We start from the raw sequence: 18,882 nt of genomic DNA on the forward strand, positions 1-18,882 counted from the left end.
CATAATTCCATCCATATTTGACAAGAAGCTCAGAGACTTCAGCTTTCACCCTGCCTTGTGTAGCTGGATCCTGGACTTCCTGTCAGATCGCTGCAGGTGGTACGAGTGGGCTCCCTCACCTCCACCCCTCTGACTCTCAACACAGGAGCCCCTGAGTGCTGTGTACTGAGTCCCCTTCTTTATTCCCTGTATACACATGACTGGGTCACCACCCACACTCTAATCTGTTAATTACTTTTGCCGATGAAACTATACTGATTGGCCTAATTTCAAACAATAACGATGTGGCCTACAGGGAAGAAGTCAACTCTCTGACGCAGTGGTGTCAATGAGTTCAATCTCTTCCTCAATGTCACAAAAACAAAGGAGCTGGTTGTGGATTACAGGAGAAATGGAGACAGACTAACCCCTATTGACATCAATGGATCTGGGGTTGCGAGGGTAAACAGCTTTAAGCTCCTTGGCATTCATATCACCAAGGATCTCACGTGGCCTGTACATGCCGGCTGTGTGGTGAAAAAGGCACCATAGCACCTTTTTTCACTTCAGATGAAGTTTGGTATGGGCCCCCAAATCCTAAGAACTTTCCAAAGGGGCACAATTGAGAGCATCCTGACTGCATCACAGCCTGGTATGGGAAATGTACTTTTCTCAATCGCAGGACTCTGCAGACAGTGGTGCAGACAGCCCAGCGCATCTGTAGTTGTGAACTTTCAGGACAGGTGTGTAAGAAGGGCCCTAGGATCATTGAGGACCTGAGTCACCCCACCCACAAACTTCCAGCTGCTGCCATCCAGGAAACGGTACGGCAGCATAAAAGCCAGGACCAAGAGGCTCTGGGACAGCTTCTTCCACCAGGCCATCAAACTGATTAATTCACACTGATTTGCATGTATTTCTATGTTACATTGAGTGTTATATTTATTATAAATTACTATCATTGCACATTTAGGAGACATAATGTAAAGATTTTTACTCATATATGTGAAGGGTGTAAGAAATAAAGTTAATTCAATTTGCAACATATGCAGGTGAATTTAAATCTGGTTCTGAGTTAAGTTCCATCACACTGTAGCCAGATTTCACATGATGAAGAATCTAAGGTTCTATTAAACTTTAATAGTGGTTCATGTTTAAGCTGCATCAGGAAATTGGCAGAAACTTTAATCAACTACTAAAATATGCAGTTACAAATTAAGTTTAAAATGTCTATTTGATCTAATTGCTCAAAGATGCTGTACCACCTGGTGAGTCTAAACTATGTAAAACTTCATATAAATTTAAGATCTATAAATCTTAATTAAAGACCAAAAAAAAATTCAGTCTTTTGGGTCCTTCCAATGTCCGAAACATCTTTTGACAAGAAAATTTTTTGAAATGTACCATTGTAATGGAAACAATTGTGCCAGCCAATTTGTTAATAGCAAGCTGTCATAAATAGAAACTTTGCAAATGAACAGATTACATTATCATGGTGATGTTAGTAGATTAAAAAAAATATTGGCAAGTATCCCAGCCAGAGCTCTTTCAACACTTTCGGGCAGGATATTTTACATTTAGGCAGGACTTGGGTATGATGATTCCATTGAAACATGGTGCCTCTGACAACATTTCTGTACTTTGCTAAAATGACATCCTAAATTTTGTGCTGTGGTCTTTGATGAGTGAAGACATTGGGTTTTGTTTAGGGTGATGCAGACTATTTACCCCTTACTTTCCTCCCTGTATACTCATAACTGTGACCAGATTCTGCTCCATCTCCATCTACAACTTTGCAAATGAAACTACCCCAGTAGGCTGAGTCAGAGTACAGAAGGAGAGACAGAAACTTATGACATGCTATCTTAAGAACAAACTTTCTCTCAATGTCAGCAAATCAAAAGAGCTGGTCACTGACTTGGTGATATGTAAGTTACTATACACCCCATCTACCTTTCGTAATTTTAAACATTTCTATAAGAGCGTCCCTCATTCTCTGACGTTCCAAGGAATAAAGACTTAGCCTGGCTAACCTCTTCCTGTAACTCAGTCACTCTCATCCTGGAAACATCCTCATAAATCTTTTCTACACTCTTCCCAGTTTAACCACGACTTTTCCATAATGTGGTGACCAAAATGGTACACAATACTCGTTAAGTGTGGTCTCACCAATGACTTGTGCATCTGCAACATAATGTCACAACTCCTGTACTCAGTGCCTTGACTGATGAAGGCCAACATGCTAAACACCTTCTTCACCATCCTGTCTACCTGTGACACTGTTTTTAATTAACTACGCACTTGTATTTCTAGATTACTCTGTTCCATTGCACTGCAAAGTACCCTGCCATTCATGGTATAAGTCCTATGCTGGTTTGATTTTCCAAAATACATCACCTCACACTTAGCTGTATTGAAATCCATTGGCCACTCCTCTACCTGCTTTGCTAATCGATCAAAATCCCCTTGAACTCTACAATAACCTTCTTCACTATCAACAATCTACTTTTGTGTCATCTGAAAACCTACTGATTAAGCTTTGTGCATTCACATCCAAATCGTTTACATAAATAGCAAATAACAATAACCAAACCCTGTGACACACCATTAGTCATTGGCCTTCATTCTGAGAAACCACTTTAAGCAACTACCATCCTCTGTGCCAGAAAAGACAAGAGTCAAGTAAGGAAAACATCTAGGATATCATCTTGACCTGTTCTGTGTTTGATATTTCAGCTGGAGTGGTTTAGAGCTACTGCAATTAGATTTGTATGGTGAGAGAGGGAGTATGGATACAAACCAGGGGTTTCACAGATACTCACTATTTGCTAATGTGAATGTTTTTAGATTTAGGATAATAACAGTTTTACTGCCAGCCTCATGTCCTTCATTCATACATGAAGAATAGTTTGCCAGTCCACCCTAATCCTGGCTTGGACTATTGACTTTAAAAGAAAGAAATCCATGTAAGGAAAATTGAATTGAGGAATTCTGTTGGCTGCTTCAAAAAAATATTATAAAATTGTGAAAATGTTCAGTGTTGCCTCTGTTTGAAATTTTATGGCAACCCAGTCAGAAAATGGAAGAAATTACAGACAAGTCTACTTTTGAGCCCTGCCTAAATCATGTACCTAGGTGACTCATTGTTCCCAGTATAATGAGTTAATGATTATAAATTTTGAAGATACTGTTATGATTCATACTGATTTACATTCATAAAAGGAAATTATAAAGCATAAATGTAGTTATTTTGAATATATCAATTTACTCTTTGATTGAAATTGCATTGTCTCTTGTCATAATATTTCCATGGCCATTCTCAGCAGAGGGGGTGCAGATCTGTCAGTGGCACTGTATTTTAAATGTGAAATCAAAGTTCATTTTTACTCTCAGATGTAAAAGATTACACCACACAATTGAAAGAAGAATAGGTAAGTCTTATCTGATATTTTGGCCAACCAATAGTTAAAATCAATTCAAACATTTAAAAATGCGGATGCTGGAAATAAGAATCCAAAAAAGAAAACTCCGGGAATATTCAGCATTTCAGGCAACATCCACAGAGAAAGAAACACTTCCAGTTGACTACCTTTCATGAGAACTAAGGAAAGTTAGAAATCATGCTGCAGAGAAGTGGGGGAGGGGGGGTGAAGAGAATAAAAGGAATGTTTATTACCACAGATACTTTTTTATTTCACCGATCAATTTGATTATCTGCTGCTATTTGATTGCTGTGTCCAATAGTTTGATTACTTCATTTGCTGGCCTTGGCTATAAAATATCTTGGGACACCCAGAAGTCATGGGGACTGACTGTGTGGGAAAAAAATAATCTTTCTAGTAACATGAACACATGGCAAATAGATCAGATAACATCTTTACCATGATGAGTTAGTTTCAGAAGCAACCTGCAAATATCACCGTGATTCACCAGGACCATCTTGGAGGCTCTTGAATCACAGGGGATAACTTTACTCAGCCATCACTGAACTGTTCCCACAGCCTATGGATTTATAAGAACATAAGAAATAGGAGCAGGAGCAGGCCATCTGGCCCGTCGAGTCTGTTCCACCATTCAATAAGATCATGGCTGATCTGGCTATGGACTCATCTCCACCTTACTTGCCTTTTCCCCATAGCCCTTAATTCCCCTACTATGCAAAAACCTATCCAACCTTGTCTTAAATATATTTACTGAGGTAACTTCCACTGCTTCATTGGGCAGAGAATTCCACAGATTCACCACTCTCTGCGAAAAGCAGTTCCTCCTCACCTCCATCCTAAATCTACTCCCCAGAATCTTGAGGCTACGTCCCCTAGTTCTAGTCTTGCCTATCAGTGGAAACAACTTTCCTGCCTCTATCTTATCTATCCCTTTCATAATTTTATATGTTTCTGTAAGATCTCCTCTCATTCTGGTGAGTACAGTCCCAGGTGACTCAATCTCTCCTCATAATCTAACTTCCACTTTCAAGGACTCTTCATCTCATGTTCTCAATATTTATTGCTTATTTATTATTGTTATTACTATAGCTTCTATTGTTCTCTTTCTGCCCGGTTCATTGTTGTTCTGCCATTGGTTGTCCATCCTGTTGGGTGCAGTCTTTCATCAATTCTATTGTATTTCTTTTATTTTTTGAGATTGCCCGCAAGAAAATGAATCTCAGGGTTGTACATGGAGACATTACTTTGATAATAAATTTATTTTGAACATCAAACTTTTAGCTAACAGAAAGAACTGAATGGACACAGGGACCTCCCTTGGAAGAAATCACCAAATTAGATCCATTACATTATATAGACTATGAAGTGTTCTGTCTACCTAGATTACAATTTTAGACAAGTAATTCATTTCATTATTTGGGATATATCAGTCATTTTTTTCAGCCAGTTTTTCCTTTGCTTAAGTACATCTATTCTTTGACAGGGCACATGAGAACCACTTTGTAAGTTACCATGGTGTACTGAGAGAAGCATCCTCACTTATTTCTGATGTCTCAGTGTGAAGTATGGACAGCTTACATGCTCCAGATGCCATGATACTTACATGAATTTGTTACGAATGTGGAGCAACTCTGATGGGCCAAAGGGTGCAAAGTCACCCCATCCTTTTTGAGAATCGCAAGATCACTATTATTTTGGTTCTGAGACCCAGGAGATGAGAGAGATACACAGCAGACCCAGGAAATGGGAGAGATACACATCATGTCAATAATGAGAGAGCGAGAGAGACGCAGGATCACAGCAAAGGCAGTTGCTATAGACAACGCAGAATACACAAGGTGGGGGAATGCCTCCTAACAAAAGTGGAACGGAACCACTAATTACTGCTATTGTCTCTTGGAGAAGGAATTGTGTATTGAGTACTGTACTATTCATTGAAACCCCTCAGGGGACAACCAGAGTGGTCTGGTTGAGGGATTGCATCACCCCAACCTGAATGACGTCTGAGACCCCGTGAGTGAGGATAAACGACGGGTCTGGGGAACACCCCTTAGACACACCAGGAGAAACGTACGAGACCGGTGGGGCACTTGTATGTGTGTCCATCCTTGCCTGGGTGGCGAGTTCTCCACGGAACGGTCTAGCTAAAGGACAGATACGGATCAAGACTGTACCAAGGAAAGTCAGCAAGTTATTCTTCTCTCTCTCTCTCTCCAACAATTGCAACACAGCGACAAACAAACGACGGCAGCCTGTGTGAACTGAATAAAACTTTATATTTCCATCGGACAATTCATTATCCCTTAGACAATGATAGAGCTTATTTCTTATTGATTATTATTATACCCGCACTTTTAGGTTTAGTATTGATGATGTATATTATCTGTATATTTGCATTGATATTATTTTTGTGTATTTTTACTAATAAATACTGTTAAAACTAATATCATCAGACTCCAACAGACGTTTCTATCTTTGCTGGTAAGTAACCCAGTTACATGGTTCATAACAACTTGGGGTCTCGTCTCGAGATTTGATACCAAATTGGAGGGCCAGTAAATCGGGCTTTTAAGTCCAGACTTGGATCTGGTTGCATGGGTAACCAGACGGGAAACCAGCAAAGATGGACGTGGATGAATTTATAAAAAAAACCCGACTCCGGAGGCGCTAGAGGCTGCCACAAAGTCGGACTTGATAAATATTGCGAAAGGAATAAATCTCACAGAGGTGAGGTTGTCAATGAAAAAGTGAGAGGTGCGGAGGGCCATGACTCAGTATTATATTGAGAAGAATGTGTTTTCGGCTGAAGTATTGGAAAATATCCCTGAAAAGGTACCAGCTAGTGGGACGGCTCAGTTGGAGTTGGAGAAATTGAGGCTGGACGCAGAACAGAGGAAAAGGGAGCATGAGCTCCATCTAAAGGAGTTAGAGGTGAAAAGGGAGCAGGAAAGAGCTGAAAAGCAGAGGGAGCATGAAATTAAGTTAAGACAGCTGGAAGCAGTTGAAAAGGAGAAGGAAAGAGCTGAGAAGCAGAGGGAGTATGAGAAGAAGGAGAAACAGAGGAAACATGAGTTGGACATGGAGAAGTTAAGGCAAGGGCGAAGAGCTCAAGGGTCAGACCGAGAGGAGCGGTTTAATGTTAGTTGGGAGTTGAGGTTAGTACCTCCGTTCAAGGAGACGGATGTTGATAGTTATTTCTTGCATTTTGAAAAGGTGGCAGTGAGTCAGAAGTGGCCCAGAGATCAGTGGGTGGTGTTGTTACAAAGTGTGTTAAAAGGGAAGGCACAACGAGCATATGCGGCCTTGTCTGTGGAGGAGAAGGAGTATGAGAATTATGAGGAAGTAAAAGGGGCCATTCTTCGGGCCTACGAATTGGTACCTGAGGCCTATAGCCAAAAGTTCAGAAATTTAAAGAAAGTGTGGAATCAGATGTATGCAGAGTTTGCCTATGAAAAGGGTGTGCTCTTGGATCATTGGTGTGCAGCAGAAATGGTGGAAGAAGATTTTTGGCGTTTAAGGGAGTTAATTCTGATTGAGGAATTTAAAGGTTGTGTTTCGGATGATATCCAGATGTATTTGAACGAGAAGCCAAATAAGTCCACATCCAAATTTGCCAGGTTCGCAGATGAATATGCCCTAACCCACAAGACAAAGTTTTCCTTGAATAAGAGTTACCAGAAAGACCATGGGAATGGTAGAGAAAGCCCGCCAGCTGAGGCAGAGATTCAGCCGGGAGCTAGTGGTAAAAATAAGGAGGAAAAAAGGCAAGATGGCAGGAGGGGTCCTGGCTCAACCTGTTTTAATTGTGGAAAGGTGGGTCATATTGCATCTCAGTGCTTTGCTCCAAGGAAGGAGACAGGAAAAGGGAAAGCAGCAGTCCCTACAGGATGTATTGTGTTGATCAGTAAATTGACGAGAAAGCCCTAGGTAGATAGAATACGAGAGGGGCGTGAGAAATTTATTTCAGAAGGGACCTTGTCTGTGAAAGAGGGAGAAACACCAGTTCCAGTGCGGATCTGGAGAGATACTGGAGCTGAGCAGTCATTGATTCTCAGTAAGGTACTAGATTTTGGTCCTGAGACGGGAGAGGTAGTTTTGAGAGGCATAGGAAAAGGGACAGAAGCTGTGCCTTTGCATAGGATCATTATAAATTGTGAGCTGGTATCTGGACCAGTTGAAATAGGGGTGCGTTCAGAATTTCCGAGAACTGACATGGATGTCCTTCTGGGTAACGATTTAGCTGGTAGTGAGGTTTGGTCAGCCATGAAGCTGATGAGCCAGCCTGTAACTGTTGAGGACCCGCCCCTAGGTTCCAAGGTCTATCCCGCATGCGCGACCACTCACAGCATGTCGAGAAAGGCAGCTGAGAAGGAGACCAGTTTAAATCAGGCCAGTGTTGATTTGGCTGAGACGTTTTTACCGACCCTGTACCAAGAGGGGTTGGGGAATGGTAAAACGGAGAATTGGGAGGTGAAAGAGAGTAAGGGAGAGGAGGTAGACCTGCCCTTAGCCAGGAGGAAATTTATAGAGGCACGGAGTAAAAATGAGAAACAGATAAGGCTGTTAGAAGGTCCAGGGTTGGACATGGATGATCTGTCTGGTTTGGCAGAACTGTTTGAAGAAGTTGATAATTTTAAAGGTGTTCCCGATAATGAAATGAGGGCAGTCCTAGATGAAAAGGATGCCATTACCTTGAAGAAATCTGCTGGGTTGGTAGATGAGGTTGTTTCAGCCCGCAGGGTTGAGTTTACTCTGGAAGGGAGTTGCCCAGAGAGTAACTGGGAGGATCAGGGGAACTTAGAATTTGAAAAGGGGACGGGTATTGAAAGCCTGGAAGAGGCAGAGATTCCGTTTGAGTGTGTTCAAGATGTGGATGCACATGGTACTGTACCTAGTAATGAAACTCAGGAAAAGTCTGAGGTATCTGATTCGGTTAAAAAGGAATGCAGTCCTTGTGGGTCAGATGGACTTGGTTCCGTGAAGAAAGGGTTAACCTTGGAAATAGTGGAAAGTGAAAATTCCCTGTTGTTTGTGTTCGAAGGTGTGTTAAAAGTTAGTGAGGAGACAAAAGGTGGTGATGTGGATATTATTATTGAAGGGAAAGGGATTAGTGTAGTTCCTAAATTGAATGAAGAAAATTTAAAGTCTGGATTGGTGTCAGAAGCAGTAACCAGGCTGAAGGGACAATGGCTTGTTAACACGGTGCCTGCGAATCAATTACAGTTTGATTTGGAATGTAAAAGTGCCTCACACGCTAATGTTATTCAAGGGTGTGCTGTGAGGAGGCAGAATTTGAAATGTTGTTTGGACAAAGAGGGATCACTTGCAGATATTAAACTGAAAACTAATAGAATGAAGGGTCCTGAAGATAAAACTAACGACTTGCTTAAAAATAAAGAATTGTGTGGACGTTCAGAAAATGGGCTACGTCTGGAAAACATTGTTGATAAAATAACTCCTATGAAAGGAGCATGCAAAAGCCTATTCCACACTGGTAAACAAGCTAACCACATGGGAGTTAACTGGAAAAGGGGTGAGGGTTGATGGGATGCCACTTTAAATAACAGGATCCGGTTTTAAGGGATTTCGACAAAGCATGTAAATAATAAAGACAACACCATGGAAGATTGACTGTTAAGTTTGAAAGTAAAATAAAGATTAGTATTTGCATGAACTTTTGTAGTATACACGTAAGCTAAGATCACAACTCTTTAGTTTTGTTTTGCTGAAGAAAAGGAATAAAAATAGGTGGTTATTAAATTGGAGTCTGATGCTACAGAAATTTATTAAGGTACAAGATATTAAGATATTAAAGGAAGTGACAATGTAATCACTAACTGTTCAGATGCTGAATTGAATGTATAACTGTATTAGTCTGTAGTGAAAAAAAACTCTTTTGTATTGTGTTAGATTCTGAAATCCTGTAAGACTCTGTATTAATTAATTTTTACCTGTGGTAAAAATCCTTAGAAGGAAGGGGGTGTTATGAATGTGGAGCAACTCTGATGGGCCGAAGGGTGCAAAGTCGCCCCCTCCTTTTGAGAATCACAAGGTTGCTATTATTTCAGGTCTGAGACCCAGGAGATGAGAGAGATACACATCATGAGAGAGAGAGAGAGAGAGAGAGAGAGAGAGAGACGCAGGATCACAGCAAAGGCAGTTGCTATAGACAATGCAGAATACACAAGGTAGGGGAATGCCTCCTAACAAAAGCGGAACGGAACCACTGATTACTGCTATTGTCTCTTGGAGAAGGAATTGTGTATTGAGTACTGTACTATTCATTGAAACCCCTCAGGGGACAACCAGAGTGGTCTGGTTGAGGGATCGCATCATCCCAACCTGATTGACATCTGAGACCCCGTGAGTGAGGATAAACGACGGGTCTGGGGAACACCCCTTAGACACACCAGGAGAAACGTATGAGACCAGTGGGGGACTTGTATGTGTGTCCATCCTTGCCTGGGTGGCAAGTCCTCCACGGAATGGTCTAGCTAAAGGACGGATACGGATCAAGACTGTACCAAGGAAAGTCAGCAAGTTATTCTTCTATTTCTCTCTCTCTCTCCAACAATTGCAACACAGCGACAAACAAACGACGGCAGCCTGTGTGAACTGAAGCGAACTTTATATTTCCATCGGATAATTCATTATCCCCTACACAATGATAGAGCTTATTTCTTATTGATTATTATTATTATACCCGCACTTTTAGGTTTAGTATTGACGACGTATATTATCTGTATATTTGCATTGATATTATTTTTGTGTATTTTTACTAGTAAGTACTGTTAAAAATAGTACCACTAGACTCCAACAGACGCCTCTATCTTTGCTGGTAAGTAACCCAGTTACGGGGTTCGTAACAAATTAAGTTAAAGCAAATCTTTATTTGCTCACTTTGCACTAAAACCATGTAGAAAGTATGTGCATTTATTATGTACTCCCTGATTTTGAGCCCCTTTCCTACTCTTTAATTATGTTTGAAAAATGCCTGAATTTGGAAAATTTCCAAGCTTACAAAGGTACTGAGCTGTTGGGAATGGCGAGTGAGTGGCAGGATGGGTGCAATGTTAATAGTGATTTTCCATTAATATAATCTTTTGCTTGAGATAATTATATGACCACAGGATATTAACCAGTTCAATGTTTCACTGCTATCATATAAATCTTACACAAAATTGACAGTTCTGGGCATGTTTAGTTGAAATGCATTTGTAGGCAATTAATTACATTCTGCTACCCAGTTTCATTTCTAGTATCCTGTACATCAGAGTCTAAGGTGAGCTTATTGTCATATGCACAGGTACAATGAAAGACTTATTTGCAGCAGCATCGCAGGCACATAGTGTCAAATAAGCAACATACACAAAAAAAGCAAATTAAACATAGACAATTTTTCCAAGAAAGAACACAATTCAAACAGGAAAAAAGGGCCCATTGCAGTGCAATGGTCCATTTGTAATGCATTAAAGCTTCATAAGCTTGCAATCCACAATTAATTTGTTACAAAAGCAACATTAATTTAAATGACTAGTTTTCTTCCAGCAACCTTGATTCAATGATGTGATTAAAGTGTGTATCACCTCTCCAGTCATTGATAAAGTTATTCTTACATAACTATAATTTGAGTCATCAGATTATTGTAATGGCAACTAGAATCAACAACACTTGTGATGTACCTTAACTTGTTTAATAAAAGAAAAATGCATTTGCATTAATGGACATGTTAAAACCTGTTGACTGTTTTCACGGATAAATAATAAGCTAATGGTTGATAAAATCATTTAACAATTCTGTTAAACATGCTATCATTTAATCCTTTGAGAAATGTATGATGTTGCAATTTTTACATCTCATAATTAATACTGATGCTTACTTTGATCCCAATTTCATCCTTTCTTTCCAACACTCTTTCCCCTCCCCAAGCACAACTACAACCAAACCTCTCATCTCTTTGACCTGCTGCCATCAAGTAGGAGGTACTGTTGCATTAGGATGAAGACTGTTAGGATGGGAAAAAGTTTCATCCCACAAGCTCGTGAGATTACTGAACTCCTGCCACAACCCAGGTCTGTGAAGCCGATAGCGTTATAGTGTTTACATTTTAACTTGTGTTTTAAATGCACCTTATGCTATATATCAGTCTGGAATATAGCTTTCTTTAAAATTTATTTGTGGATATATTACTTTGTGTTGTGTGTGAGTTACATGTACTGTGTTGTGCACCTTAGTCCAGAAGTTGTTTTATTTGGCAATTTACATGGATACAGTTGAATGGCAATGAACTTGAACATTTGTTTGTGACTTCCAGTCATGCTCATCCAGAAGTATTCTTAAAGTCAGATATTACCCTAGTGTAACCCTAGGTATTGTCTGGAGCCTGCAGCTAGAGGCAAAAAAATAATTTGCTACTGAATGTCCAGGAGGCCAAGACTAATAGTCATTGGCGACATAATTTAGTGGCTACCATGGTATGTGTTGATCACATGATAGATGAGTTAGGCTTCATATCAAAGAGCTGACAAAGCCTAGTGTTCCTAGACTCAATTCTTTAAAAAAAAATTAAGTTTTGTATGTTATACTTGGAAGGTGCTCCATTTGGAGATAGCAAATCAAGTTGGATACATTCCTGGAGGTCTCACGTGACCTCCCTTTTCCAATAATCCTATTCCACCCATGCTCCAGTCATAAAACCACAGCATGGAAACAGGCCCTTCATCCCAGCATTTCCATGCTAACCATCAACCACCTATGTATACTGGTCCAGTTTTCTATTCCTCTTCAAGATAGTGTGTACCAGATTTCAAACACTCCCTGAAAGAATCAAAAGCTTATTGAAAATCCACTCTGAATTCCTTGCTCCAAACCTTGTACGAAATTTATGGGAGCAAGAGATTCATAGGCACCTCTGTTATGGGGAAAATTTTCTCACCATCAACACCCTTCATAATTTCGCAGATCTCAGTTATGTCTGTCCCTCCCCTCAGCTTCCTCTACTCCAAGGAAAACAAACTCAGTCTATTCAGACTCGGTGTAGCCCTGAAGCACCCTTTTGGAGGGGAAAGATTAGTGAAGGCTAATAACCAGTAAATAGGGATATGGATTGTGCTAATGTGATAACAGGGAATGCAGACACAGCCTAGAAGTGGAGACATGGAATGCAGCAGTGGTGACATCTAAGTTTCAGGAACATCATTAGTTATGTTATAGTGTGCACCCATTGTTGAAATAGAAAATTGGATTTACAGTTAGAGCTTTGGATAATAATTTTATTATGTAAACAGGGCTTAGTCTGTACATAATTAAGTCTTCCTGTAGTCACCAATCTGTTATCAAAATGTATTTTCACAGGTAGTCTTGTCAACTAAGAATGTAAATGTTGTACCAAATTTACACTCAGAAAGATCCATTTTGACCAGCCTCCTGGTGTGTATCAGTTTTGTAATAAATCACCAATTTTTTCAAACACCAACTCTGTTCAGCTTTTCAGTTTGCTCCTACACACACACACCCATCTCAGACGATATCCTGGTGAATCTCCTCTGTGCCGTCTCCAGTGAAATTCCACCATTAAACTTCCCTTTCAGCATTTCAAGTGGATCATTCATAATTCCCTGCTCTACTCTTCCAACTCTACTAACTGCTCCTTTTATATCGTCTCCTGGAAATGCAAGAGGTGCAACACCTGTCCTTTTACCTCTTACCTTCTCACCATTCTTTGGATCCAAACAGTTCTTCCAGTTGGAGAAGCAATTCACTTGCACATTTTTTTCGATCTAGGATAGTGAATTAACAACGTGGTCTCCTGTGCACTGGAGAAACCAGGTGCCAATTAGAAGATAACTGTGTGGGGCATTTACACAGGACACAGGAGGCGTATCACACCTCACCCCAACCTATCTGTCAGTGTCCTCCTGCCAAGTTAGTAATAGGTCCAGTGTAAACATGAGGAAATTGCCTCACCTTCCATTTGGGTATTTTGCAGGTTTCTGATATTGGTACTAAATTCTACAGGATGGCTGGTTTTATCTGTTTCAGAACACACAGTGTCGTCAATTGTGATATTGGCTCCGCTTTTCTCTCTTCATTAGTGTAGCCTGACCTGTTGGGCAGGTCCTGAAGCACTACATTTCATAATGTTCACAATATTTCGTCCGTGTTTTACTCTTTGTCTTCATTTCTTTGTTTTAATGAACAAAAGCATATTTTCTCACTCTCCCTCACCATTAATCTGACTCGGTCAGAGTCGGCCATGGATATTGCATCCTAGATACTGGAGATGCAAGCCTGGGCGGGAGAATATGGAGAACAAGCTGTTGCCCATGTAGCAGGTTCCCCCTCTGCACTCATCCGATGAATCCAAAGGAATGGCAGAGACCAATACAGGTTGGCAACAGCAGTGTCGCAGGAATTGCCAGTCAGTGCTGAAGTCAATTTAAGACTGCCTTAGGGACCAGCTCTGGATTTTTCCCTGGGGGTTTACTCCCGAAGCCTTCCCCATGAGTGAGTATAGCCACAAGGCAAAGGAGTTTTGAGATCAGAGTATTCCTTCTAGAAGAGCTGCCAACCTTGGCTGATGAGCACCATTTGCCTGAAGCAACTGGATTTAAGGTGCCCATAACCCGCCTTTATACCTTCTCCTGGGCTTAAGCTACACGTGAAGTCCCAGGAGTTGGACTTGGTTGGCAGAGGCTATTTGAGGCCCATGCCATTGGGAGCATTTGCTAGGTACAGGGAGCTTGTTCCCATCACCACCCCCAGCTATAACAGCCATTAATCTATCAACTTGATAATTTTGACAACTGATACTAAGAGCAACCTGGCTTCACCCTTTTGGATATATTCCCATTGTCATATCAACCCTCGCCCACACTCACTGCGATCTAATACTGACTTATATTCTCTCCATCCCTGAAAGGGCTTTGGCTTGAAATATTAACTCTGCTTCTATCTCCGAAGATGCTGCCTGACCTGCTAATTCTCTGTTTTATATTCAACCCAGGGTCAGTGGCGTATTGGTGTTTTTTGTAAGCAAGATTGGAATTCTAAAAATTGGCAAGTTTATCTTTACCTTAGAAAGGATATAATAGCTTTGGAAGCTAATTTTTGCGAAGAGACAATTGTTCTATCATATAGGCTCAGCTGGTTGGATCTGTTTTCGTTGAAGTTTAGAAAGGACAATCTTTTTGAAACATGTAGGACCCTAACGGATGGTGACAGGTAAATGGCAAGATGTTTTCACAAAATGTAGAATCTTGAATTAGAGGACATAATTTCAAACTAAGAGGCCAGACATTCAGGACCCAGTATGTAGAAATTTCTTCTCACAGAAGTTAGCAAATCTCTGGAATTCCCAACCCCAGACAGTTGTGGAAGATAGGTCACTGGCAGTATTTAATATAGCAGGAGATACATTATTGAACAGTCAGGATATTAAGGGCTTTGGGGATCTAACACAGAGTTAGAGTTGAGGCCTGGGGTAGATCTGTCAGGATCACACTGAATGCTGGGACAGGCTTGAGGGGCCAGCTGACTCATATTCTCTTGTATTTTTGCGTTCTTTTAAAGCAGAGTGGACTACAGCAGTGACTCAGTCTCAGCCAGCAAATCCGAAAGCTCATACCCAATGTATCTGATGGACTTCTAAGAACTTCCTGCCATCAAAAACCTTTGAAATATTCTAACACAGTTCAAAAGGATTGAACTTTTTAAAGAAAACTTAAGGGAAATAATAAAGTTACTAGAAGAAATTAACAATTTTGAGATTATGTAACATACAAAAATTAAGCAGTCCCTCTATCTGTACTTCCCCATTCAATCAAGTTTGATAGCATACCTAGATGAATATAGTCATTCTACATAAAGCAGCCTCCTTTAGCATAAAGGAAAGGGTTGGTGCAAAGTCCATTCAGCTCCTCTGCTTGGAACGTTGTTGCACTGCATTCCAGCTCACTGCTGAGTCCAGCAGCAGGGCAGTACATCTGACGCACAAGAGTCAACCTCGAGCTTGCTCCATATTTCCACATTTCAACACATAAGAAACAGAGGTAGGGGAGAGCTGTCCCACACTGTAAACCCCCAGCTAGCTGGAGCTCCCCCAAGGAACAGCAGGCCGAAGAGCAGCGCCATGTTGCCAGCTGTTGTTCACTGCCAGGGAGACTTGGGCTACCGGAGAGTGCCCCTCAATCAGATTCCCAGTGCAACAGAACCTGGAAAACATAATTAACCCTTAAACTTAGCAAGCAATGTGATTGGTTTTCCACATACTGTCCCATTAGTATGGAGAATCCCCTTTCAATTTATTAAGCCACCAAAATGTTCAGAAGTATTGGATCACACTTCTTTATTCACATATTAGAAAAACATAAAATCTGTTTACTCTGTAAACAGTACTGCAGGTATTCTCTGAAAGATCAATTATCTTTCATATTGCCAAAAACAGAGTAAGTATACAAGGTTTTATTGCTTAATCGGTGGCGAGGAAGGCAAATGCCATGTTAGCATTCATTTCAAGAGCTCTAGAATACAAGAGCAAGGATGTGATGCTGAGGCTTTATAAGGCACTGGTGAGGCCTCACCTTGAGTATTGTGAACAGTTTTGGGTTCTTCATCTTAGAAAAGATGCACTGGCATTGGAGACGGTCCAAAGGAGGTTCACAAGCATGATCCCAGGAATGAAAGGGTTATCATACAAGGAACATTTGATGCTTCTGGGTCTGTATTTGTTGGAATTCAGAAGGATGAGGGGGGATCTTATTGAAACCTTTCAAATGTTGAAAGCCTTAGACAGAGAAGACAGACCATGATTCTCATGGTGGGAGAGTCCAGGACAAGAGGGCACAGCCTCAGGATAGAGGGGCGCCCTGTCAAAACAGAGATGCGGAGAAATTTCTTTAACCCAGAGGAAGATGAATTTGTGGAATTTGTTGCCACATGCAGCTGTGGAGGCCAGGCCGTTGGGTGTATCTAAGGCAGAGATTGAACATGGCATCAAAGGTTACGGGGAGAAGGCCGGGAACTGGGGGGTGGTTGAGGAGGAGGGGTAAAAAGGATCAGCCATGACTGAATGGCAGAGCACACTTGATGGGCCAGATGGCCTAATTCTGCTCCTATGTCTTATGGTCTTAATCTAATAGGCCAATTCTATGTTACCTTAAAGGATTGTGTGTAAATCCCTTATTCAATATGTTACATGACTACACAGTCTGAGTTGTTTATTACATTAAATTTACAGCAACGGCTTCTGTCAGTGTTTATAATCCACATGAGAATCTTCTCCTCAATCCTAAAAATCCCTTTCTTTTGTTTTTTTTATGCACTTAATCAACTAATCATTAATGGGGTGAATAGTTTCAACTAAGATGCATTGACAGTTCTGTGATACAGTTTCAGTTCTGAAATTACTTCTATAAGCATAGATGTGATGATAAGATTCAGATGTGAGAAAATAACATTTTCTGCTGACTGCAAGAATGTTAAATGGGAAATATAACTACGTTGGAATAAAGTGTAAACTATTTCCTTTCTGTTAAGACATCTGGCTGAATGAAGTTATAGGCACTCAAGACCAAATTGCAACTTTATGGTCACTGTGTCCAGCCAGATTTCTACAAATCAGCAAAGAATTTCCTCAAAATCCAGCTGTTATTTGATTTAGCAGAATTAGAATCACAGTTGTTAAAGTGATATTTTATGGCTTGTGAATCATAGGAAAGTGAAGGAGGCTGTGATAACTTCTTGAAAGTTCTATCAAAATAATTCTATTTCAATGTCCTTGACATGAATCTTCACCCTGTTTTCCTCCTAACTCCACATTTTTGTCTTTATCAGATATTAAGTTAATATACTTTTGAATGTTATTATTGAATTGACGGTACCTGATGTTGTGAGTATATCATGTGCATAAACCGAAGGTCAGTTCTAATCCAGTAATTACTCTCAACATCACCAAGACAAGTGATACAAGGAATCGTAAACAAGGCTAATCAATGGTATTTATTCTGAAATCAAACTGCTCACCACTGAACCAAATAGTTATATTCCAGATGTGAGGTGAGAGTAAGGGCCCTAGACATTAAGACTGTATTTACTAAGAGTGACATCATGGAGCTGTCATATGAGCTTAAAAGGAAAATAAAAGCAGGTTACATAATAGAACAGGTTAATTCCTGCAGGTCAATCATTCTGGGTCCAGGATATCACTGCAGCAGTTACCCGGGGCATCTGAGCTACTTTATCATTGACTTTCCTTCCCTAATAACATCAGGAGTTAATATGGTAGCTAATCCTTGGTGTCAGGAAATATAGAGAAGGCTTGCCCCAATAACAGAGAGGCGGAGATGATTTAGCAGTAAACGATACTTGACTAAAGAACTGCAAAATAACAACAGTTTTTGACGAGATAGTGGCGCAGGTGCAGTAGAAGTGTTCCCATGCAGGTCTGGAGTGGAGCTTGAAAAAGCACCAGTTTTTAGTGGGAGTTTTTGATTGGACAGCAGCACAGATGTAATAAAAGCGTCCTCATGCAAGTCCAGAGCTGAGCTTGAAAGACCCAGTCTCCATCAAAGAGAGGTAGCATCCGGCAGAGTGGTCTGAGTCAGAGTGGTAAGGCTTCAGCGACAACAGGCGGAGGCAAGGTGGTTAAGTAAGTTTATTTTTTGTTTCTTTTTCTTATTTAGCTCTTGAAAGATTACGGGGTATGTCTGCGGTGCCAATGTTCTGTTCTGGGTGTCAGATGTGGGATTTCCAAGAGAATTCCAACCCTCACAATGGCCACATCTGCACCAGGTGCATCGAGATGCAGCTCCTTAGAGACCGAGTTAAGAAACTGGAGCTACAGCTCAATGACCTTCGTCTTAGCGAAAGTGAGGAGGTGATAGGAGCTACAGGAAGGTAGTTACCCCAAGGCTACAGGAGACAGATAAGTAGATGATTGTCAAGAGAAGGAAGGGAAAATGTCAGATAGTGGAGAGCACCCCTGTGGCTGTCCCACTCAACAGGAAGTACTCCATTTTGAGTACTGCTGGGGGGGGAGGTGGTGGTAAGGAATGACCTACCTGGAGGAAGCAACAGCGACCATGCCTCTGGCACTGAGTCTGGCTCTGTGGCTCAGAAGTGTAGGGAACTGATGAGGATGGCAGCAGTAATATGGGACTCTATAGTTAGGGAGAGAGATAGGCGATTCCGTGGACATGAAATAGAAATATGGAGCAGCTAGAAGTTGTGGTACATATTGATACCAACAACATAGGTAGAAAAAGGTAGGAGGTCCTGAAAGCCGAATACAGGGAGTTAGGAAGGAATTTGAGAAGCAGGATATCAAGGGTAGTAATCTCGGGATTGCTGCCTGTGCCACACGACAGTGAGGATAGGAATAGAATGAGGTGGCAGATAAATGCATGGCTGAAGAATTGGAGCAGGGGGCAGGGGTTCAGATTTCTGGATCTTTGGGACCTCT

Source organism: Hypanus sabinus, chromosome 20, assembly GCF_030144855.1.
Source record: "Hypanus sabinus isolate sHypSab1 chromosome 20, sHypSab1.hap1, whole genome shotgun sequence".
Lineage (NCBI taxonomy): Eukaryota > Metazoa > Chordata > Chondrichthyes > Myliobatiformes > Dasyatidae > Hypanus > Hypanus sabinus.